General features: G+C 46.1%; 1 protein-coding gene across 1 annotated transcript in view; it reads left to right on the top strand.

Annotated features, from left to right (window-relative positions):
• The window catches only part of pdzd2 (PDZ domain containing 2), an 809599-nt gene that overhangs the window by 438356 nt on the left and 344771 nt on the right, over positions 1-26472 (top strand).

Raw genomic sequence — 26472 nt, 5'->3', positions numbered from 1 at the left:
GATCACACAGCAGATTTGCTTGAGATACCAGCAGTATCCCTGCTCCTCCTAACTCACAACCAGTGCTCGGGAACATAGGAACAGGTGTGGGCCATTCAGCCCATCAAACCTGCTCCACCATTCAGTACAATCATGGGTGTTCGGACACTTCAATGCCTTTTATCCACACTATCCCCATTACCCTTAACGTTATTGTTAAACAGAAATCTATCAATCTCTGTTTTAAACATACTTAATGGCTGAACTTCCGCAGCCCTCTTGAAGTGGAGAATTCCAAAGATTCACAACCTTCTGTGTAAAGAAATGTCTCCTCATCTGGGTCCTAAGTGGCTTCCTCCTTATTTTGAAATTTGCCCCCCGGTTCTAGAATCCCCGACCAAGGGAAACATCTGACCTGCATCTAGCCCATCTATTCCTTTAAACTCTGAAAAGTACTTACTTGCTGAACCAGTTTTCTTCCGTCCCCCTTTAGCTGACTGGGTTTCCCATCTGGCCAGTGTTAAATTTACATCTGGCTCCTAACTGCATCACAAGATACTGATTTAATATTCTAATCAGGTGTCCCGTCTCTTATAAACAGAACACAAGCATGGAAGACAGCTCTCTCTGTAAGTGAATGGTAGCAGGTACGTGTGTGGTTGGTTGGGGTTGTCTTGTGTCATTTTTAATCACCCCTACCCTCTCCAGCCCTGGTAGAGGAGGGCAGGGGTTGCAGGTTAAGCAATGACTCAAAAATGAGCATTTGCTCCTTGAATGAGATTTCAGAGCCCAACAACAACTTCCATTTATATAGCACCTTTAGGATAGTAAACTATTCCAAGGTGCTTCACAAGGGCACCGACCAGTAACTATTTGCTCAGCGATTAAGAGAAGGTTTTTTGCCATGTCCCAAAACAAGGAAGAGAATAAAATACAAAACTCACAGCTTTGTATTATCAGAACAAACAAAAGTCACTTGAACAATCATCGTTTTTGGATGTGGTACAAAGTGTGCAGTGTGGATTTTGGCAGTTTTTAACAAAACATATTTCAGCCTTCCATTCATTATTGTAAAGAGCATTTGTAAAAAAAAATTATTTATATCCTGTGGTACAGAATGGAAAGCAAAACAGGGCAGAAATGTTTATTCCTGTTATGAACTGCAGAGTATGAACAAAAGGTCATTGTTGTTCAAAATAAACCCTCTTTACTTGGGGTTTATTGGCTTATTTGCACCACAATAACCATTGTGAAAATGTGCTACACCAGTGAATTTTGTCAGGAGCCAAGCCCATAGTGTGTGCACCATCACCAAGATTGAAAGGAACAGGAGAGTATACAAGGCCAATCAAGAAGTAGTGGTTAAATGATGCTGAGGCTGGGATTTAAAACCTATAGATTGTGTAGAAAGGAGAGAATACCAAAGGTAGTTAGAAATAATAGTTTTGAACTTCTTACAAGTGAATAAAAAAACGTTGTGATAGACTGTTGGAGCTGAGAAAGTGCTTAAAACAGGAGGAATGATAGGTCAGGGGAGCATTGCATTGCCCAGGGTGCCCAGAAGGACAAGCCTAAATAATAAGCACGTCCCTTTGCATGTTTCACGTAACTGTGGTTAACTAGGGCGAAATGGGAGGAAACCCAGCATTTCATGTGTTGGGAAAATAAAAGGTTAAGATTGCTGCACTGGGACCGACAATGAGCTATTTCCGAACAGTATGTGGCCAACCAGAATGTTGGGCAACCACCCAGTGCCTTAATTAAGACAAACCCTCCTTTGCTGTAAAGTTCCTGTTGATTATAACCAGTAGCACCACATCAGCCAGAGAAACAAACAACAGAAGTTTGTTTCCTGTGTGAAATGTAATACTGTTTCTAAGTCAGCTGCTGGACAGTAACTTTCATCCATGCTGCCAAAATTTTCAAGATACTCCTTTCAGTCAAAGAAGGAGAAAAACTTGTTTAATAGACAGGCAAGGAGACATTTCCCCTCAGAAATCAGAGAATTGTTCTTTACAAAACTCTCAACCTAGCCAGCGACAGAGCTCTTTAAGGCAGACTTTGTCTCTTAATGAACGTTAAAGAGTTGCAAAAGCAAAATGTTCCTCTGCAACTGTCATACTCGCACGTGCTGACCAAGGATTAATTGTCTCCCGGTTTATGCAGGAGTCTGACGATGAATGTGGAAATGAGACCCTAGTGTTAAATCTCTCTAGGAACACATGCAGTGAGCCACAAAGTCCTCCCACCTGCCCTGGATCCCTGCACGCAGTGTTCATTCCCTCAGTTAAATTGGGGAGTCTTGAATTTTAACTGAGAGAAATTTCTTAACAATCAACAAAATCATTAATTGGAGCATGATTATTTTTTTACTAACATTGAAAACCTGCATTTAAAACGAAAAGTGCTGTAATATATCCTGTTGTTTTGATTGGGAATCTTCATCAGAACTGCCCAAAATTTGGATGATGGCCCTTGCATCTAGAATACCCTGAGGACTAAATTTGATGGCCCCAAGAACGGGCATGCGGGATTAATCTATATCCGTTGCTTCTGATGCCAGGGCACAAATATAGCTTGCACAACAGACTGATGTTAAATGAAGGCATCATGAGTGCTGCTAGAATACAGAGCATTGATCTGCATGATTAGTTGTGTGTGATTACATTCCCTCCCTTTCAGTTGCGATACATCTCAGAGTTGACATGAAGCGCCCGCAAAATGCTGGCCAGACAATTCTGGCATCCTGCGCCAGGAAACCTGCAATCCACATGAAGTTATATGATCACTCTGCCTGCTGCCTTCTGGCAAGAGAGACCATCAGACGTAGGCCATTTGGCCCATCGAGTCTGTTCTGCCATTCAAGGAGATCATGACTGATCTGATGTGATAATCCTCAACTCCACTTTCCTGCCCATAACCCTTGATTTCTCTTACTGATGAAAAACCTGTCTATCTCAGTCTTGAACACACTTAACAGCCCAGCCTCTACAGTAAAGCTCTCTGCAGTAAAGAATTTCATAGATTCACTCATCTCAAGAGAAAAAATTATTCCTCATCTCTGTTTTAAATGGGCGACCCCTTACTCTAAGATTATGCTCTTTATGCTTCGACTCTCCCACAAGGGGAAACAACCTCTCAGCATCTACCCTGTCCATCCCCTTGAAAATCCTATATGTCTCAATAAGGTCGCCTCTCAATCTTCTAAACTCCAATGTGTACAGGCCCAACTTACTCAACTTCTCCCCATAAGAAAATCCCTCCATACCCAGGATCAACCCAGTGAACCTTCTCTGGATTGCCTCCAATTCCAATATGTATCTTTCCGTAGATAAGGGAACCAAGACTCTTCACAGAACTCCAGGGGCGGGATTCTCCGAGCCTCCGTGTCAAAATCGTGATTGGCGCGGGGATGGAGAGTGGGCGTTGACGCCGGAATCCGGCACGACACCGCTCCCGTGATTCTCCTGTCCCCGGAGAATCGACGCAAATCGTGCGCGTGCGGTCTACGCGGCACGGGTAGGGGGCCATTGACAGAGGGCCCCGCGGCGATTCTCCAAGTGTAACTGGCCAAGTTCCCAATGGCGTGGATCTCCCATGGTCCCACCCATCGGGAACCCGGCGTGGCGGCTGAGGACCCTTCACCTGGTGGGGGTGGCCTCACAGGCGGCCAGGCTATCGATCGGGGGTTACCGATCCGCGGGCAGGCGCAATCCCGGGGGGGGGGGGGGGGGGGGCCTATCTTTTTAGTGCTGGTCTGTGGTGTGGGTCTGTTATGTCGCGCGGGGTGGCCGCCGCCGTGCGCATGCGCAGACCTTCGACTGGAAGTGCAGAGCCCCGTATCGGCAGCCGGAGCTGCGAGGACTACTCTGGGGGCCTGCTAGACCCCTCTAAGTAGGAGAATCACCCTGGACTCTCTTCAGGAAAGTCCAGGGTGATTCAATCGCGTTTTCCCACTGGAGTGGGGACATAGCCCCATTATTGGAGAATCCCACCCCAGGTGGGATCTAACTAGTGCCTTGATTAGTTTAGCAGCACTGCCCTATTTTTATACTCCATTCGCTTTGAAATAAAGGCGAACATTCCATTTGCCTTCCCAATTACTTGCTGAACTTAGGGGCTGGTTTAGCCCAGGGCTAGACAGCTGGTTTGTGATGCAGAATAAGGCCAGCTGCACGGGTTCAATTCCCGTACCAGCTGAGAAGTCTGAATTCTGAACTTTCATTGTAGTAAAAAAATCCCTCGTAAAGAATGTTATAAGAGTTGCAAATGCAAAATGTTCCTCTGTAAGCTTTCTGCAGTCTTTAATAATATTTGATAATATTAATCTCCATTATTCTTCCTCCCAAAGTGCTTAACTTCACATTTCACATTGGAATTTAGTTAGCTCGCGTTGAATAGAAAGCCTCAACGATTTCTGTTATGCAACAATAGATGGAAAATTGCAAGATGTTGCAAATGTCTTCACCTCCAGCCTGAAAGGAGCACAGTGCATAAAGATTCATTGCCATGATCGCTTTCACAGCCATTGGCAATGTCATCCTCACCCTGCACTAATAGAACAAAGAATAGTACAGCACAGGAACAGGCCCATCGGCCCTCCATGTCTGTGCCGATCATAATGCCCTAACTAAAACCTTCTGCCCTTACTCGGTCTGTATCCCTCTATTTCCTCCCTATTCATGTACCCATTCAGATGCCTCTTAAATATTGCTATGTGCCTGCTTCCAGCACATCCTCTGGCAGTGCGTTCCAGACACCCACCACTGAGTGAAAAACGTACCCCGCACATCTCCCTTAAACTTTCCCCCTCTCACCTTGAACCTGTGCGCCCTTGTAATTGGCATTTCCTGCCTTGGATAAAGCCTCTGACTATCCACCCAGTCTTTGCTTCTCATAATTTTGTAGACCTCTATCAGGTTCCTCCCTCAGCCTCCATCTTTCCAGTGAAAACAATCCTAGATTATTCAACCACTACTCATGACCAACACCCTCGAGACCAGGCAACATCCTGGTGAATATTCTTTTCACTCTCTCCAGAGCTACCACGTCCTTCTGACAATACTCCAAATGCAGCCTAACCAAGGTTTTATACAGCTGCAACATGATTTCCCAACTCCTGTACTCAATGCCCCGGCTGATGAATGCAAGCATGCCATATGCCTTCTTAATCACCTTTGATTTGATTTATTATTGTCACATGTATTAGTATATTAGTATACAGTGAAAAGTATTATTTCTTGCATGCTATGCAGACAATGCATACCGGACATAGGGAAGGAAGGAGAGACTAGCGAATGTAATGTTACAATCATAGCTAGGCTGTAGAGAAAAGATCAACTTAATACGTGGTAGGTCCATTCAAAAGTCTGATGGCAGCAGGGAGGAAGCTGTCCTTGAGTCGGTTGGTACGTGACCTCAAACTCTTGCATCTTTTTCCTTTAAAAAATGTTTTTCAAAAATTTAGAGTACCCAATTAATTTTTCCAATTAAGGGGCAATTTAGCATGGCCAATCCACCTAGCCTGCACATCTTTGGGTTGTGGAGGCGAAACCCACACAAACACGGGGAGAATGTGCAAACTCCACATGGACAGTGACCCAGAGCCGGGATTGAACCTGGGACCTCGGCGCCGTGAGGCAGCAGGGCTAAACCACTGCGCCACCGTATTGCCCTTGTATCTTTTTCCTGACGGAAGAAGGTGGAAGAGAGTATGTCCTGGTGCGTGGGGTCCTTAATTATGCTGGTTGCCTTTCCGAGGCAGCGGGAATTGTAGACAGAGTCAATGGATGGGAGGCTGCTTTGTGTGATGGATTGGGCTACACTCACGACCTTTTGTAGTTTCTTGCAGTCTTAGGCAGAGCAGGAACCATACCAGGCTGTGATGCAACCAGAAAGAATGCTTTCTATGGTGCATCTGTAAAAGTTGGTGAGAGTCTTACTGACATGCCAAATTTCCTTAGTCTTCTAAGAAAGTAGAGTCGTTGGTGGGTTTTCCTAACTATAGTGTCGGCATGGGGGGACCAGGACAGGTTGTTGGTAATCTGGACACCTAAAACCTTGAAGTTCTCAACCCTTTCTACTTCGTTCCCATTGATGTAGACAGGGCCATGTTCTCCTCTATGCTTCCTGAAGTTGATGACAATCTCCTTCGTTTTGTTGACATTGAAGGAGAGATTATTGTTGTCGCACCAGTTCACCAGATTCTCTATCTCATTCCTGTACTCTGTCTCGTCATTGTTTGAAATCCAACCCACTACGGTGGTGTCATCAGCAAATTTGAAAATTGTGTTGGAGGGGAATTTAGCTACACAGTCATAGGTGTACAAGGAGTATATTAGGGGGCTGAGGACACAGCCTTGTGGGGCACCGGTGTTGAGGATGATTGTGGAGGAGGTGTTGTTGCCTATCCGTACTCATTATGGTCCGTGGGGTTAGGAAGTTCAGGATCCAATCGCAAAGGGAGGAGCCGAGGCCCAGGCTATGGAGTTTGGAAATGTGTTTTGTAGGAATAATGGTGTTGAAGGCTGAGCTGTAGTCAATAAATAGGAGTCTGACATAGGTGTCTTTGTTATCTAGGTGTTCCAGTGTTGAGTGCAGGGCCAGGGAGATAGCGTCTGCTGTGGACCTGTTGCAGCGGTAGGCGAAGTGTAGTGGATCTAGGCAATCCGGGAGGTTGGAGATGATTCGTGCCATGACTAACTTTTCAAAGCACTTCATAATGATGCATGTCAGAGCCACTGGACGATAGTCATTAAGGCACGCTGCTTGGCTTGGCACCTTGGCCACTTGTGTTTGCCACTTTTAGGGAATTGTGGACCTGCACGTTCAGATCCCTCTGTACATTAATGTTCCAAAGGGTTCTGCCATTTACAGTATAACTCAGACCTAGATTTGATCCTCCAATATGCATCATCACGCATTTGTCCGGATTAAACTTCATTTGCCATTTCTGTGCCCAAGTCTCCAATCTATCTATATCCTGTTGTATCCTCTGACAATCCTCGGCACTATCAGCAACTCTGCCAATCTTCATGTCATCCGCAAACTTATTAATCAGACCAGCCACATTTTCCTCCCGATACGTCATAAGCCATAAGACATACAGGCAAAATTAGGCCACTTGGCCCATCGAATCTGCTCCGCCATTCAATCATGGCTGATATTTTCTCATCCCCATTCTCCTGCTTTCTCCCCATAATGCCTGATCCACTTATTAATCAAGAACCTGTCTATCTCTGTCTTAAAGACACTCAGTGAATTGGCCTCCACAGCCTTCTGCGGCAAAGAGTTCCACAGATTCACCACCCTCTGGCTGAAGAAATTCCTCCTCATCTCTGTTTTAAAGGATCGTCCCTTTAATTAGAGATGGTGTCCTCTGGTTCTAGTTTTTCCTACAAGTGGAAACATCCTCTACACGTCCACTCTATCTTGGGTCACTGTCTGTGCGGAGTCTGCACATCCTCCCCGTGTGTGCGTGGGTTTCCTCCAGGTGCTCCAGTTTCCTCCCACAGTCCAAAGATGTGCAGGTTAGGTGGATTGGCCATGATAAATTGCCCTTAGTGTCCAAAATCGCTCTTGGTGTTGGGTGGGGTTATTGGGTTATGGGGATAGGGTGGAGGTGTTGACCTTTGGTAAGGTGCTCTTTCCAAGAGCCGGTGCAGACTCGATGGGCCGAATGACCTCCTTCTGCACTGTAAATTCTATGATAATCTATCCAGCCCTCGCACTATCCTGTAAGTTTCAATAAGATCCCTCTCATCCTTCTAAACTCCAACGAGTAAAGACCCAGAGTCCTCAAAATTCCTCATACGACAAGTTCTTCATTCCAGGGATCATTCTTGTGAACCTCCTCTGGACCCTTTCCAAGGCCAGTGCATCCTTCCTTAAATATGGGGCCCAAAACTGCTCACAATACTCCAAATGGGGTCTGACCATAGCCTTATACAGCCTCAGAAGTGCATCCCTGGTCTTGTATTCCAGCCTTCTTGACACGAATGCGAACATTGCATTTGCCTTCCTAACTGCCGACTGAACCTGCACATTAACCTGAAGAGAATTGTGAACAAGGACTCCCAAGTCCCTTTGTGCTTCTGGTTTCCTAAGCATTTCCCCATTTAGAAAATAGATATGCCTAGATTCCTCTTTCCAAAGTGCATAACCTCACACTTTTCCACATTGTATTCCATCTGCCACTTCATTGCCCACTCTCCCAGCTTGTCCAAATCCTTCTGCAGCCCCCTTGCTTCCTCAATACTACCTGTCCCTCTACACATCTTTGTATCATCTCATCTGCAAACTTAGCAACAGTGCCTTCAGTACCTTCTTCCAGATCATTAATGTATATTGTAAAAAGTTGTGGTCCCAGCACAGACCTCTGAGGCACACGACTAGTCACCAGCTGCCATCCTAAAAAAGATCCCTTTATCCCCACTCTTTGCCTTCTGCCAGTGAGCCAATCCTCTTTCCATGCCAGGATCTTACCCTGAACACCATAAACTCTTAACGTATTTAAAAGTCTCCTATGTGGCACCTTGTCAAAGGCCTTCTGGAAATCTAAATAAATCACGTCCACTGGTTCGCCTTTGTCTAACTTCCTTGTTACCTCCTCAAAGAACTCTAACAGATTTGTCAGACACGACCTCCCTTTGACAAAGCCGTGCTGATTCAGTCCTATTTTACCATGCACTTCCAAGGGCTTTGCGATCTCATCTTTAATAACAGACTCTAAATTCTTACCAATGAACCGAAGTCAGGCTAACTGGCCTATAATTTCCCGTCTTCTGCCTCCCTCCCTTCTTAAACAGTGGTGTTACATTAGCCACCTTCCAGTCCTCTGGGACCCTTCCTGTCTCCAGTGATTCCTGAAAGATCATCACTAATGCCTCCACAATTTCCTCAGCTATCTCTTTTAGAACCCTGGGGTTAGTCCATCCGGTCCAGGTGACTTATCCACTTTCAGACCTTTCAGTTTCCCCAGAATCTTCTCCTTAGTAAAAGTCACTGCACTCACCTCTGCCCCCTGGTTCTCCTGGAGCTCGGGCATCCCACTGGTGTCTTCCACCATGAAGACTGATGCAAAGTAACTATTCCGTTCGTCTGCCATTTCTTTGTTTCCCATTATTACTTCTCCAGCCACATTTTCTAGTGGTCCAATGTTTATTTTTGCCTCTCTCTTACCTTTTATATATTGAAAAAAATCTCTTCCTATCTTCCTTTATGTTACTAGCTAGCTTGCACTCGTACTTCATCGTCTCTCCCCTTATTGCTTTTTTAGTTGTACTCTGCTCGCTTTTGAAGGCTTCCCAATCCTCTTGCTTCCCACTTATCCTCGCCACTTTGTATGCTTTTTTCTTTAGCCTTTATGGTGTCCTTGACATCCCTCCTCAGCCATGGATGCCTTGTCCTCCCCTTAGCATGTTTCCTCCTCCTTGGGATGAATTTCTGTTGTGCCCCCCTAATAACCCCCCAAAACCCCTGCCATTGCTGTTCCACTGTCTTCCCTGCTCGGCTCCTTCTCCAATCAACTCTGGCCAGCTCCTCCCTCATGTCTTTGTAGTTACCCTTATTTAATTGTAATTCCGTTACATCTGATTGCAGCTTCTCCCTCTCAAACTGCAGGGTAAGTTCCATCATATTGTGGTCACTGCTCCCTAAGGGTTCCTTCACCTTAAGTTCCCTAATCAAGTCTGCCTCATTATACATCACCAAATCCAGAATTGCCTGTTCCCTAGTAGGCTCTGACACAAGCTGCTCCAAAAAAACATCTCTTAGACATTTCACAAATTCCATTTCTTGGGATCCACTACCAACCTGATTTTCCCAGTCCACCTGCATATTGAAGTCTCCCATGATTATTGTGATATTGCCTTTTTTACATGTCTTTTCTATATCCTGATTTATTTTCTGCCCCACATCTTGATTAATGCTAGGGGGCCTGTACATAACTCCCATCAGGGTCTTTTTACCTTTGTGATTCCTCAACTCTACCCACAGAGATTCTATGCCTTCTGATCCTATATCAGTCCTTGCTATCGATTTAACTTAACTCCTTACTAACAATGCAACCCCGCCTCCTTTGCCCATCTGCCTGTCCTTTCGATAGGACATATATCCTTGGATATTTAGATCCCAGCCCTGATCCCCTTGCAGCCACGTCTCTGTGATGCCCACAACATCGCACCGGTCAATTTCAATGTGCGCAACAAGCTCATGTACCTTGTTCCGTATATACTGCGCGCATTTAGGTACAACACCCTCAATCCTGCATTGGCCACCTCCCTTTTCACACTTTCTTCAGTCACTGTACCCTGTACTGTGGCCCTTTTTGATTTTTGACTGTGGCTTCTCTGCCTTACACTTTCCCCCTTACTGCATTTTGTTTCTGGCCCCGTTTTACTTCCCTCCGACTTCCTACATCGGATCCCATCCCCCTGCCACATTAGTTTAAACCCTCCCCAACAGCTCTAGCAACCGCCCCCTGCCCCCCCAGGACATTGGTTCCAGTCCTGCCCAGGTGCAGACCGCCCAGTTTGTACTGGTCCCACCTCCCACAGAACCGGTTCCAATGCCCCAGGAATTTGAAACCCTCCCTCTTGCACCATCTCTCGAGCCAAGCATTCACCCTATCTATCCTGACATTCCTACTCTGACTAGCTCGTGACACTGGTAGCAATCCTGGAATTACTACCTTTGAGATCCTACTTTTTAGTTTAACTCCTAACTCCCTGAATTCAGCATGTAAGACCTCATCCCGTTTTTTTATCTATATCGTTGGTGCCTATGTGCACCACGATAGCTGGCTGTTCGCCGCGCCTCCCCCCCCCCCTCCCCCGCCCAAGAATGTCCTGCAGCCGCTCCGAGACATCCTTGACCCTTGCTCCAGGGAGGCAACATACCATCCTGGAGTCTCGATTACGTCCGCAGAACCGCCTGTCTATTCCCCTTACGATTGAGTCCCCTATCACTATAGCCCTGCCATTCTTCTTCCTGCCCTCCTGCGCAGCAGAGCCAGCCACGGTGCCATGAATCTGGCTGCTGCTGCTTTCCCCTGGTGAGCCATCTCCCTCAACAGTATCCAAAGCAGTATATCTGTTTTGCAGGGAGATGACCGCAGGGGGCACCTGCACTGCCTTCTTACTCTTGCTCTGTCTTTTGCTCACCCATTTTCTATCTCCCTCAGTAACTTTCACCTGTGGTGTGAACAACTCGCTAAACGTGCTATCCATGACGTCCTCCGCGTCGCGGATGCTCCACAGTGAGTCCATCAGCACCTCCAGAGCCGTCAAGCGGTCTAACAGGAGCTGCAACTGGACACACCTCTTGCACGTGAAGTAGCCAGGGACAGTGGATGTGTCCCTGAGCTCCCTCATTGCACACGAGGAGCATGACAGGGGTCTGGGATCTCCTGCCATGTCTTAAACCTTAGGTTAACTTAGACAACTACAATTCCAAAAAACGAAAGAAAAATAAATAAATATACAAATGAAAAGAAAAACTACTTACCACTCACTTACCAGGGATAAAAAGCACCTCCTCCCCACCCAGCTTCGAATTCCCAAACTCACTCTTCGCTGTGGAAGAACTCACTGGGAGTGAGTTAAAGTTGCTCTTTTTAAATTGGCCTAAGTTGACTCCCCCCCCACCTCCCCTCTCACCTGCTCTTAGATCAAAGGAGCTTAAGGTTAAGCATTTATTTATACTACAAACAGCCGGTCCCAGCATTGATCACTGCCGAACACCACTAGCTACAGATCTCCATTCTGAAAAACACCCTTCCACCGCTACTCTCTGTCTTCTATAACCAAACCAATTCTGTATCCATCTAGCCATCCCACCCCTGAATCCCATGTGATTTTAGTTTTTGTACCAGTCTGCCATGTGGGACCGTGTCAAATTCCTTATTAAAACCCATATAAACTACATCCACAGCCCTTCCCTCATCAATTTTCTTTGTCACCTCTTCAAAAAACCCAATCAAGTTGGTGAGACATGACCTTACCCGTACCTCAACATCCGTTATGTCCTTCTCCCTGGTGAATACCGATACAGTACTCATGAAGGATTTCACCCACTTCCTGTGGTTCCATACATGACTTCCCTACATTGTCCTTGAGTAGGCCTACTCTTTCTCTTGCTACCCTCTTGCTCTTAATATATGCATAATAAGCCTTGGGATTCTCCTTGACCATGTTTGTTAAAGACATTTCATGGCCCCTTTTAACCCTCCTAATTCCACATTTATGTTCCTTCCTACTTTCACTGGACTCCTCAAGGGCTTCATCAGTTTTTAGATGCCTAGACCTATTGTATGCTTCCTTTATTCCTAATGTTGCATATGTGACTCAAGCAGATGGAAGATTTCAGTGAGGACATAGTCAGTGAAATACGTGCATCATACACACACTGCTCCCTTCTGAGATTCATTTGGAGAATTGTTTCCCGAACATCCGAGGTGGACATGGCCTCCTGCAGAGAGCCCTTCTCCTCCCTGTCCGATAGTAACTTGATCTGCTCTCTGCTCTTTCCCCCTCCTTATTCCAAGGAGAACACATTATACGGCATCCATATATGGGAGTAACTTGCTTGAGCAGAACCTTGAAGGCAAGACCAACTCCTTTAAATACCTGTCTCACCACTCCATGTAAACCTCAGTAACCCTGGAAAATACTGAATACTTAGATAGTCTGAGCAACAGACAATAGAAATAAATCAGTCACTGACCTGAAAATAATTTATGGTCCCTTTAAATAATGCTGGTGCATAGATCATCGAATTTACAGTGCAGAGTCCTTCCTGATGCCAAATTCACATTCAACTGTGAATGAGTAAGTGACCATCATGTTAATTGGAGCAATGAGCTCCAAAATGGCAGCACCTGCATTAAAAGCAGCGTTACATGCTGACTGAAGTCATGACCTGCCTGTTCTTCCACATCCGTTAGATGTTGCTTAGCTCGCGAACAAGATCACTAATATGGCATTTGGCACTACTTGTGTCAGGCGTGTGATTCTGAATTTGTGCTGCTAACCGTGCGGCTGGACATGGTAGCTGACTTGCTGTGCAATTCCAGCATTTTGGCTGAAATTGAAACGTGTTTTTTTTGGGTACAGATGCAGAGTTAGTGTGTGGAGACAAGCAGTAGACAATCACAGACGCAGAAACGCAAGCTGGCAACTCACTTTGTTTTTCAGTTCAGTGAAATTGGATAGTATCCAGCCTCTGGCTTGAGATTGGAATTTTCCAGTCCTAACGCATTCAGAATGCTGTCAAAGCACTCCACGGAAATTGTGTTGCTCAAAGAAAGCAGGTACTTGGCCCTGAGTGACTATTACCACCTGCTGTTGCTTAAAAACACAACATCAGAAAAAATGGTATTGATGTATGATTTAGAACTAACTGTTGTGATCGCTGAAGTTTTATTTACGAGAATTCTGCCCTGTAATCGCCAATCGTCCTCTTAGCTTATAAGGGGTGAACACTCAAGGGAATACACCATTTTGTGACTTATCATTAACCAGCAGACATTGAATAACAGTGGTAATTTGGAGTGTTAATTAGCTACCCAGCTATGGCTGGACAGCCATAAAACAGTTTCTCCACAAATTTCTGTAGCTTCGAGACCTGGCCGTCAGTTTACTAATCATCCTTGAGAAGTCTTTCTTACCGTCTTTTGTTTTCAGCCAATGTGGGTGGAATATCCATCGGGAGAATTAAATCAGGCAAGGCATTTATGCATATAGATTTAGCTGAGAGGGAATGTTCTCACTCGCACAGGGACATCAGACCTGATGTCCAAAAGCAGGCTTATTTGTTTGTGTTCAGCTAACTTGGGGTTCCGCCTCAGACTACCAAAGAAGTTTTTATTTTTTTGTTGTTTTTGCGGAACATTAGCAAACCTTACAGTGGATATTTTATTCTGTTCACGTACTTCTTGTAAAATAAACCAACTTACTGGTTTTAACTGTGCCTTATTTCACTCAAGTGCTTGTAAAGCCAGCCGAACTGATGGGAATGCATGTTCACAATTACAGTGACCAGCGCACATCACATAGGCATTTATAACTAAAGGAATAAAGAATAAAAGCAGGGAAGTGTTGCTGCAATTGTGAGATTACATGCACCTGGAGTACTGCGTACAGTTTGGTCCCCTTACTTGAGGAGGGATTGCATTGGAGGTCATTCAGAGGAGGTTCACGAGAATGATTCCAGAGATGAGGGGTTTGTCTTGTGAATCTGTGAGATGCTGTGGGCCACCAGCAGCAGCAGAATTTTACTCAGCCACAAGCTATAACCTCATGGCCCAGCATATCTCCCACACTACCAGTACCATCAAGCCAGGGGATCAACCTTGGTTCAATGAAGAGTGCAGGCGGTCATTCCAGGGGCAGCACCAGGCATAACGAAAAATGAGGTGTCAACCTGGTGAAACTACTTGTGTGCCAAACAATGTAAGCAGCAAGTAATAGACAGAGCTAAGCGATCCTATAGCCAACAGAGCTAAGCTCTGCAGTCCTGCCATATCCAGTCATGGATAATTAAACAATTCAGTGGAGAAGGCTCCACAAATATCCCCATCCTCAATGATGGAGGAGTCCAGCATATCAGTGCAAAAGACAAGGCTGAAGCATTCGCAATAATCTTCAACCAAAAGTGCTGAGTGGATGATCCATCTCGGTCTCCTCCGGATCTCCCTAGCATCACAGATGTCAGTTTTCAGTCAATTCGATTCACCTCACATGATATCAAAAAGCGACTGAAAGCACTGGATACTGCAAAAAGCTATGGTCCCTGACAATATTCCAGCAATAGTATTGAAGACTTGTGCTCCAGGACTTGCCGCACCCCTAGCCAAGCTGTTCCAGTACAGTTACAACACTGGCACCTACCCAGAAATGTGGAAAATTGCCCAGGTGTGTCCTGGACACACAAAGGACAAATCCAATCCAGCCAATTACCGCCCTATCAGTCTTCTCTCAATTATCAGTAAAATGGTGAAGGGGATATTAACAAGCAGCACTTACTCAACAATAACCTGCTCACAGATGCTCACTTTAGGTTCTGCCAGGGTCACTCAGCTCTGACTTCAATACAGCCTTGGTTAAACATGGACAAAAGAGCTGAACTCCAGACATGAGGTAAGGGTGACTGCCATTGACATCAAGGCAGCATTTGACCGAGTATGGCATAAAGGAGTCCTGGCTAAACTGGAGTTAATGGGAATTAGTGGGGAAACTCTGCTGGCTGGAGTCATACCTGGCACAAAGGAAGATGGTTATGGTGGCTGGAGGTCAGCTATCTCAGTCCGGGACATCACTGCAGAAGTTCCTCAGGGTAGTATCCAAGGCTCAACCATCTTCAGCTGCTTCCAACATAAGGTCAGATGTGGTGATATCCGCTGATGATTGCACAATGTTCAGCACCATTCGCGACTCCTTAGACACTGAAGTGGGTCCACATGCAAATGCAGCAAGACCTGAACAATATCCAGGCTAGGGTTGACAAGTGGCAAGTAACATCCGCGCCACACAAGTGCCAGGCGATGACTATCTCCAATAAGAGAGAATCAAACTATTGCCCCTTAACATTCAATGACATTACCATCGCTGAATCCCCCACAATCAACATCCTGGTTGTTACCGTTAACCACAAATTGAACTAGACTCATCATATAAATACTGTGGCTACAAGAGCAGGTCAGAGGCTAGGAATCCTGTGGTGAGAAACCCATCTCCTGACTCCCTAAAGCCTGTCCATCACCTACATTGCACAAGTCAGGAGTGCGATGGAATACTCCCCACTTGCCTGGATGAGTGCAGCTCCAACAACACCATCCAGGACAAAGCAGCCCACTTGATTGGCACCCTTTCCACAAACATTCACTCCCTCCACCACCGATGCACAGTAGCAAAAGCGTGTACCATGTACAGGATGCACTGCAGGAACTCACCAAGGCTCCTTAGGCAGCACCCTCCAAACGCACGGCCACTACCATCTAGAAGGAGAAGGGCAGCAGATACCTGGTAACCCCACCACCTGGAGGTTCACCTCCAAGTTACTCACCACCCTGACTTGGGAATATATTGCCGTTCTTTCACTGTCTCTGGGGCAAAATCCTGGAACACCCTCCCAAACAGCACTGTGGGTATACCTACACCACATGAACTAGAATCATAGAAGTTTACAGCATGGAAACAGGCCCTTCGGCCCAACCAGTCCATGCCGCCCAGTTTTTACCATTAAGCTAGTCCCAGTTGCCCGCACTTGGCCCATAACCCTCTATACCCATCTTACCCATGTAACTATCTAAATGCTTTTTAAAAGACACAATTGTACCCGCCTCTACTACTACCTCTGGCAGCACATTCCAGACCCTCACTACCCTCTGAGTGAAGAAATTGCCCCTCTGGGCCCTTCTGAATCTCTCCCCTCTCACCTTAAACCTATGCCCTCTAGTTTTAGACTCCCCTACCTTTGGGAAAAGATGTTGACTATCTACCTTATCTATGCCCCTCATTATTTTATAGACCTCTATAAGATCACCCCTAAGCCTCCTACGCTCCAGGGAGAAAAGTCCCAGTCTATCCAGCCTCTCCTTATAACTCAAACCATCAAGTCCCGGTAACATCCTAGTAAATCTTTTCTGCACTCTTTCTAGTTTAATAATATCCTTTCTATAATAGGGTGACCAGAACTGCACACAGTATTCCAAGTGTGGCCGTACCAATGTCTTGTACAACTTCAACAAGACGTCCCAACTCCTGTATTCAATGTTCTGACCAATGAAACCAAGCATGCTGAATGCCTTCTTCACCACCCTGTCCACCTGCGACTCCACCTTCAAGGAGCTATGAACCTGTACTCCTAGATATCTTTGTTCTATAACTCTCCCCAACGCCATACCATTAACTGAGTAGGTCCTGGCCTGATTCGATCTACCAAAATGCATCTCCTCACATTTATCTAAATTAAACTCCATCTGCCATTCGTCGGCCCACTGGCCTAATTGATCAAGATCCCGTTGCAATCCTAGACTGCAGTGGGTCAAGAAGGCAACTCACCCCCACCTTTCCAAGGGCAACTAAAGATGGGTAACAAATGCTGGCTTAGCCAGCGAATCCCACATCCTGTAAAAAATGAATTGAAAAAAAGAATGAGAGTTTAGGCCTCCACCCTCTAGAGTTTAGAAGAATGAGAGAAAATCTAATTGAGGCAAATAAGGTGATAAAATGTATTGACCAAATAGACATAGAGTGGATGTTTCCTCTTGTGGGGCAATCTAGATTGAGAGGTCATAGTTTTAGGATAAAGGGTAGTAAAATTACTTCTCTCAAAGGGTCATGAAACTGTGGAATTCACTACCCCAGAGTGCGGTGGATGCCGGCACAGTGAGTAAATTTAAAGAGGAGATTGGCAGATTTTTAATTAGTTGAGGGTGAAAGGGTTATGGAGAATGGACAGGAAAGTGAAATTGAGTCCAAGATGAGATCAGCCATGATCGTATTGAATGGCGGAGTGGGCTCGAGGGGCCGAATTGCCTAATCCTGCTCTTAGTTAGCATTTCATCTTTTAGTTAGATGTTAGGCAGTTAAGGTGCACTCTAGATCGTTGGGAACCCACAGCCCACTTAGAGGTGACTAGTGACACTGAACTGAAGAGGTTATCTTGTGCAAAACCTGAATATTTAACAGTGGGCAGAATTCACCCAGCCCCACGAGGGGATTCGATGGCGGGCATTTGGTGGGGGGAGGGGGAAGTGGTGGGAGGCCCAGAAATCAGTTTCCCAATGGTGTGAATTTACAGTGGGATCTTTCGCCTGTGCCCGCTATGGCGTGTGTGTAAAACCCACCAGGGGCTGGCGTGAGCCTTATTTTAATATCATTAATGGAATGCAAATGAAGGCATGATCCTCCCACGCCACATTCTTCACAACGTCACTGGGAAACATGCTGACGTACAGATGTCTGGACTCACCTAACCAATGTCTGGGCTGCCCCTGGAGTTCAGGATAGAGGCCACCACTGGCCCCGGAACACCAGAGTAGTGGGTGGGGAGAGCAGCTGCGGGTGGATCTTCCAGATCAGGTGTCGTGGCGGTGGTCCAACTTTCAGCCTTGCAATGTTCCTGGAGATCCATATTCTTTCCCAGGAGGTCCATCTTCTGGTCTCAGAGTGCTCCTGGAGATCTATCTTCATTTTCAGGAGGTTCATCTTCTTTCTTCAATAGTGGGTCAGTGATAATGGATACCTTTTCAGTTTGGCACCTGGACACGATAGTGGACTATGTGCCGTGCCTGACCCGCCAGTGAATATGGTGTAAAACATTCGGTGTATAATTAATATTTTTATTTACTTTTTATTAAGGGGCAATTTAGCGTGGGCAATCCACCTATCGGCACATCTTTGGGTTGTGGGTGAGACCCACGCAGACACGAGGAGAACGTGTAGACTCCACACAGACAGTGACCCAAGTCAGGAATCGAACCTGGGACCCTGGAGCTGTGAAGCAACTGTGCTAACCACTGTGCTACCATGCCGCCTTTGAAAACCACAACCAAGGCTGGTCCTACCAGCAGTGGGGATTGTTGTGGGCAGAATGGGAAAATTTGGAGAGCAGATAAAAGTCGTAGGGCGGAATTTTGACCCAATGTTATCCGTCAGGGAGAACAGTGATGGGGTACAAGATCTGACGAGAGTCAGGAAACGCGATTCTCGCCACTGAGATCCCGTTTCCTGATTTTTTTTTCTTTCCCCTTGCCAATGATGTAAGAGGTTTCTGCCCAGTGTAATATCACTAGTTCTGTGATATATGAAATAAATTGTGGATTATGGGCTGTTTCATTTCAGCTGAGTAAGCACCAGTAAAGTAAAAGTTGGGAAAAAAATTCAAGTACTCAAAATTTTAAACGAAATCAGAACATGCTGGAAATGCACATTGTTGTGAAAGGTCTCAACTAAAATGTTGAAATATCTCTCTTTAAGATCTCTGTGGTACACTATAAAGCAGCCTTTGATTCTGTTTTGTACTTATTTCTATATCTGATTATTCCGAGATTGTGTTAGAGAATCCCACAGAGATTTTAGACTCTAGCAATGAAAATGTAATTAAAGGGTGGTAAAATCCTGGAAACACTCAACTCCTCTGTCTGCCCCCTCCCCTGCCCACTTCTTCCCCCACATTATTTCACTTGTGTGTGTCTCTCTCTCTTTTCCCCTAATTCTATGTCTCTGTATGTCTGCTTACATAAAGTTCCATGTTCATGGCATCCCAAAAGTACTTCATAACGGTTTTAACGCTTCATTGGAAACATCCATAGTCACCAACTTATTTCACTTTTCTCAGATGTATAAAATGTCTCTTATGTTCCCTTTCTTGAGTTGCACAGTGGGAACATAAATACACTTATACAGGATTCTACAGTGCAGGATCTTGGTCAGTTCTGCATCTAGTGGTGCTTATTGACATTGTCCCACTCTCTGACACTCATCAGTGGCTATCAATCTTTCACCAAGGCTGCTCATCACTTTACCCTTTGGCAATTCTTACATTTTGGCTTTTCTCTTCCTCCCCAGTTCCTCTCTTACTTTCCATTTCCTCCATATTTCAGTCTCATTTTCTAATACAGCTGGTTCTCTTTCCTACTAGGTTTCTATTTGAGTTTTTTTTTTAAACTTCCTGTTGTGGTGTCACTTCTAGTGAAGTCTTGGTAGTTTTCGGCTGTGGTTTGCGGGAGTTTGGAATTATTAAATCGGCCGGGATTGCAGGATGAGGAATTCTGGGACTGGAAACTTAACTTGTCACATACGTAGTCAAATAAAGTGTTCATAGCTTCTCTATCTGGAGGCAAAAGCCAAAACAATACCTTTTTAAATTCTAGAAACAAACACTCTGGAAAGTAAAGTGTGTTTTAGATAGGGATTTTATTATACAATAATATATTTATTATACAGTAATATTTATTATACAGTGTCTCCTCCAGAACTGTAAATTATAGGAGTCACATCTTGTCACCTCAATTGTATGATATTTTAGCTGCTAATTGTTCCACTCAGTAACAACCATCTGTTACCATTTACTGTTTACGTATTATTAGTGACTTTGTAAAAGCAACATGTCGCTATAAATCTGTGAGAGGCTCAACAGGTTTTAAAATTCAGCTTAGGGCATATTGTAGCTCCAGGTTGCCGTGGAAACTGCCGTTGAATGAGAATGTGTATGAATATTGGTCTTTTGTTCCTCACATGTAAAAGCTGGAAAAGTGGATTGTTCTCATTGTGCTGTATGACAGTCGTTTGAATTAGCACCGTGACTGGCTCGCTCTCTTTATCAGCAGCGCAGATAAGGTCATGGTGGGTATTTTTCAGACTTCTGTTCTTTGAAGTGTGCTTTCCTCTTTTCTTGGTGGCTTCTGTTAAACAAACATTCCCTTTGTGTACGGAGTGCGAAGAAGGTTTTATTTATCATTTTATACATAGACATATCACTGAAATGTATTTGGCAGTAAAGACCTTCTAGTATTAATTAGTTTGCATTCTCATTGGAAACAGAACCTTATTTTTATTATTCATCTTGCCCGCTCAAAAAGTACTATTTGGCGACCGGATGGGGCAGACATCTGTCTGGAAATGATAAAGCTGCTCCTGCTGACATTCGGCAATTTATAATCTTTCTAAGTGATTGGATGGCCAGAAATGTCTGTTGAATACAGTGCAGCAACCAGTCATTGAAGCAATTAAACTAGATTGAGGATTAAAGCGGTCACATGCAGGTAAAGGAAGTTGCAGAGAATTAAATACGACAGCTAATTTCATTCTCCAGGACGCTGTTGACTTTGATCTTTGTATTGCAACACTTGAAAGTAGGGATGCGTACGTAGAGAGCGATTTGAATGAGATATTAAGCGGAGTTTGTTTTGCTGACTTTTGTCACTTATTTATTCTGGTACTAATCACAAACTTTTTGTTGAAACTACAAATGGAAGAAAGGTACATTGGCAGGATGTCCCTGTATATTGCACTCCGTGGGTGCGAGGACACAATGTAGCTCCAGGTTGTAATGTACACAGTTGCAGATTGAGAAGTTGTGTAGGTGCAGGTCTGAGGTCATAATTCCAAATAAAATGCTTAAATAAAAAAGTTCAGAACCTTGATGAGGCCAGTCAGCACTTTAAGGCTGTTCCTCCATTTGATTTCACTGTGATTGATCTATACCTCAACTCTAATCACCTGACTTTGAACCATAATCCCTTAATATCCTTACTTAACAAAAATCTAGTCTTGCCAGACTTAAAAATGTCAATTGTGCCTACTTGCATAGACTTTTGAAGGAACGAGTTACAGATTTCCACTACTGAAAGACTGTCCTTGCGAACTACAGTCCCATTTCCAACTCCCCATCCCTTTCCAAGATCCTTGACCATATTGCTGCCTCCCAAATCCATTCTGATCTTTCCTGGAAGTCCATTTTTGAATCCCTCCAATCAGATTTCCTCTGAAAACAGCTCTAACCTAGGTTAAGAGTGACCTCCCATGTGACTGACAAAGGTAAACTTTCCCTCTTTGTCCCTCTTGGCCTGTCTTCTGCCTTTGACGTGCTTGACCACACCATCCTCCTCCAGTGCCTCTCCACCCATTCCAGCTTGATGGGACTGGTCTCATCTGGCTCCATTCTTATCTATCTACTTGCATCTCGTCCTGCTCCTGAACTGTTACTTCTGATATCTCCCAAGGATTGATCCTTTTCCCCCTCTTATTTCTCTTCTCCATGCTGCACCCTAGCCAACACCGTCCAGAAGTACAGTGTTAAATTTCATATATACACTGACAACATTCTGCTCTTTTTCAGTATCACCTCTCCCGACTCCTCCACTGTTGCAAAATGATCAGACTGCCCATATCCAGTACTGGATGAGCAGAAATTTCTACCAAATAAATATTGGGAAGACTGAAGTCTAGTTTCGATCCACACTCCAAACTCCATAGCCGGAATTCTCTGACCCCCCCGCCGGGTCGGAGAATCCCCAGGGGGAGACGTGAATCCCGTCCCGAAGCCCCGACACTGGCTGCCCTATTCTCCGGCACCGTTTTTCGGACGGCGGCGGGATTCCCGCCACGTCAGTCGGAGGCCGTTGACAGTGGCCCCCCCAGCGATTCTCCGGGCCCCGATTGCCCAAGCGGCCACCCAGTTTTGGCGAGTCCCGCCGGCGTGAATTACTCACCTCACGCACGGCGGGACCTGGCAGGTAAGTGTGCAGGGGCGGTCCTCGGGGTGGGGGGGGGGGGGGGAGGGGATCGGACCCCAGGGGGGCCCCCCACGGTGGCCTGGCCTGTGATCGGGTCCTACCGATCTGTGGGCAGGCTTGTTCCGTGGGGGGACATCTTTCCTCCACGCCGGGCCCCTGTAGAGCTTCTCCATATTGCCTGGGGGCCGACGCAGAGAAGAGAACCTCCCCGCGCATGCGTGGAAATACGCCGGCCGGTCCACACATGCACGAGATCACGCCTGCCGTTCCGTGTATGCGCGAGATCACGACGGCCCTTCGGCGCCGGCCAGAGTGGCGGCAACACCTCCGCCGTCCACCTAGTCTTCGAAAGTTCAGAGAATTCCTCACTTTCAGGGGCTGTTGACGCCGGAGTGGTTGGCGCCGGTTTTCCCGCCGGCATGGGGACTTATTCCCCAGAAGGGAGAATACCGGCCCATTTTAGGTAGCTACAGACTTGATCACTCTCTCTGGCAACAGTTTGCAACATTGGTGTCACAGTCAATCACGAGATGAGCTTCCAGCCTCAAATTCTGATCATGACTAAGACTACCTACTTACACTTGCATAACTTTGGCTGCCTTCACCCCTATCTGAGCTCATCTGTTGCTGAAACCTTTATTCATTCCTTTGTTACCCCTAGACTTAACAATTCCAATGCACTGCTTGCTGTTCTCTCACATTCTACCCTCTGTTGCACCAAGTATCATTCCCCGACCATCCCTGTATTTGCTGACCGGTATTGGCTCACAGTTAAGCAATGTCTCGATTTTTAAATTCTCATCCTTGTTTTCAAATTACTCCACGGCCTTGCCCTCCCTACCTCTCTAATCTCTTCCAGCCCCACAATCATCTAAGATATCTGTGCTCCTCCATTTCTGGCCTTCTCAAAATCCTGATTTTCATTGCCCCACTACTACTGGTTGAGCCTTCAGTGCCTCGTCCCCAAGCCCTGGAATACCCCCAAACACCTCTCCACTTTGCTATCTCATTTTCTCCTCATTAAAGCTTCACTCTTTGACCAAGTTTTTGGCCATTTGATCTATTCTTTCCTTATGTGACTCTGGGTGCAATCTACCGGCCACACTGTGCCCGAAAAGCAACGCACCGCAGTGCAACTTGGCCGGTAAATGTCGAGAGACCCTGCTCCCGGGATAAGTGAAGTGAGAGGGAAGGACACAAAGTTCTCTTGCTTCATGAATAACCTGTACAAATAACAAACTATTGCAGTCCAGGGCTATTGCATCAATACAAAATGCCAGTGCTTTGATTTTGTTAAGGCTACTGGGCTGGATTCTTCGCACCCCAACGCCGAAATCGCAGCTGGTGCGGGGGCGGAGAAGCCATTTTCCCACAAGAAATCGGGACTGATGCCGGTTCCCCAATTCTGTGGGCCCCGAAAAACAGCGTACTCGAAAAGCGAGTACGCCGCACTGCCGAGGACCTATCTGGGGGCCATTGACAGAGGCCCGCTCCACCATTCTCCTCCCCCGACCGGCTGAAGTCCGGAACTAATGTGATCCAGCCGGTCGGGATACTCGTGCGGCGGCTGCGGACTCAGTCCACCGCCGCCCTGGCCGGGGGCGGGCTGATTGGAAGGCAGTGGGGGCCTTATAGGCGGCTGGGAAATGTTTGTGCGGACGTTGAGGGTCGGGAGCGCAGCCAATCGGGGGTTTCTTTTTTGGGTCCAGCTCCCCGGTCAGAGTCCATCATGGAGCATGGCGCGGCCGTTGGAGGCCGCCGCCGTGCGCATGCGCGGCCACCGACCCAGAAGTGCGGGGGCCCGTATCTGCAGGAAAAGCTATTAGATCTACGCTGGGTCCCTGCTAGTCCCCTGCAGGGCCAGTTTTTCTGGTGTGAAACTCCACTGTTTTGACGCCGACGTGGGGACATTGTCCTAATAATGGAGAATCTAGCCCACTAAGCTCCATTTATAGCAGTATTTAATCTGAAATATGACTGCTGAAGATGGCTCTCATTTTCTGTTGAAAACACTCACTACTCACTGTTACAAGATGCCTTTAAGTGATGTCAGCATGACATCATGAGAATGAAAATGTGACCTGTGATCTAGACATAGTTTTACTTTTGCTTTGAGCAGAGCACATAGGCGGTTCTGATGCCTTCAAGCTTTATACCTATGTCTAACGGTCCGCATGTGCCTAGCCTTAATAAAGGAACCCACAATGTGCTTACCCAATCCCTTATGAGTGATTGGTGCCTTGTACAGTAAATAAGCCCAAGGTATTTTATCGTTACAATAACACAACATGGTGATCAGTGGTGGGGAGAGAGGTGGCAGCAAGATTCAGTACAGAGCAGCCTTGGAGAGCTGTCGGCCAATCTGATTGGTGTACAGCTCTCCAGCCCATCCAGCCACAGGGTTGAGGTGGCACACCTGCAACTAAGTGTCTAGACATGGAGGCCAGGTAAGTAGTAGGGATCCCAGGGAGAGGGTGAGAGGCAACTCCTTGGGGGTGGTCACCAGGGGGGGTGGGGGGGGGAGATTGGGCTAATAGGAGATAGGCTGTGGGGTGGGGGAGAGTGGAGGGTTGTCTGGAGATGTCAGGTCCTTGAGGGGAAACCCTCCCCCCATCCTTCCTGCCCAACATCGAGGACTTAAAAATCTTTCTGTTTCGCACCCTGAGCTCCTTGGCACCCACCAGGCTAAAAATTGAGGCTGTGTAGGAAAAGCCCATTAAGTGGCCACTGAAGGGTCTTAATTGAGACAAGGGTGAGCTTCCCTTCTGCGGCCCTGCCACCCCACTGTAATATAGTGTTGGGGCTGGGATAAGCCAATGAAGTACTTTCTGAAGTGTTGTTACTGTGGTAATGCAGAAAACACAGCAGCCAATTTGCATACAGCAAGGTGACAATGAGCAGATAATCTAATATTGTGCTGGACATTGAGGGATAAATATTAGCCAGGAATTCAGGGATATCTCTCCGCTGCACTTCTTTGAAATATTGGCATTGGATCTTTGATACCCACCCGAGAGGACAGCCGGGAACTCAGCTTAAATCTTTCTCTGAAAGAAGACAGGTTGGACACTGCAGCATTCCCTCAGTACTGTACTGGATTGATCGTTGTGCTCAAATCCTGGAATGACAACCAAGAGTGCTACTAATGGAGTCATGGCTGATCAACAAATGTCTGGCAGTAAAGGCAATGAATGATGGTGTTCCGGACGCCTAGTCAGCTCTCAACAGTGGCTAAGAGACTTGGCCAGAGTCATAACTCTTTTTAAGTTTTAAGATAATGCGGAAAGATTGATTTGTTCCAGGAGTGATAATATAAGTAGGTATTGGTTATTTTATAAACAAACTTTATTAAAACAAAAGAAAAGAAAACAATATTTAAAATTTTAAATTTCAACTCTATCACTAACAGATTACATGTAGCTTCTAAACCTTAACACACTAGTTCCCATTAAACAGCAGTTCAACCAAACATGCAGCTCTCATGCCACATACACAGGAAGTCAAAGGCAATACTTGCATTTTTGAAGCAATTTTTCTTCTGTTAGGGAGATTTGTGCCTTTGCCTGCCGCGGTAGCAACTTTCATGACCTCTCTTGGTCGATTTCCAAAGCGTTCTCCTGTAACTGTTCAAAACAGCATTTTTCACTGTTATTGAGACTAGCTATCAATTCAAGATTTTAATAATTTAATTTACATTTTGCCAGCTTCACCATGGTGGGATTTGAACCCACGTCCTCAGACCATTAGCCTGCTTCTCTGGATTCCTATTCCAGTGACATAACCACCATGCCACTGCCCCTCCCTCACCACCACCTCATGGTGAGAGTTGAAGCACCAGGAGGTAGATCTCATGGGCAAGATGAACTCAGAGAGGACATGAGGCAAATTAGGAGAGAAACTAGAGAACGATAAAAGTTCAGGGTTAGTGTAGCTTTAGTGGACATTTGGATTGGTGGGCTAACAAAACAGAGAAAAGTTGCAGGGACCAGATGGAATGGCACTTGAGGGGATCTCTCAAGGGATCAGAGGCCCCCAGGTGCATGCCCTTTGGTCAGGGCGGCACCTTGACACAGCTGGTGCCATCTAGGCACCCTGGCATTGCCAGCCTTGTCAGTTCCAACCTGGCAGGGGCATTGCCAGGGTATCAGGTTGGCACTGCCATGGTGCCAAGTAGGCATTTTTCATGCAGCGGCGATTGGGCCAGGGGTGTCCTGCGTGTGTGTTGGAAGGTGAGGAGAGGACCCGGGGACTCT

The sequence above is a fragment of the Scyliorhinus torazame genome, chromosome 3 (genome assembly GCF_047496885.1).
Source record: "Scyliorhinus torazame isolate Kashiwa2021f chromosome 3, sScyTor2.1, whole genome shotgun sequence".
Taxonomy (NCBI): Eukaryota; Metazoa; Chordata; class Chondrichthyes; order Carcharhiniformes; family Scyliorhinidae; genus Scyliorhinus; species Scyliorhinus torazame.
The sequence above is the reverse complement of the archived record's forward strand: the minus strand, read 5'-3'. Positions and strand labels throughout refer to the sequence as shown.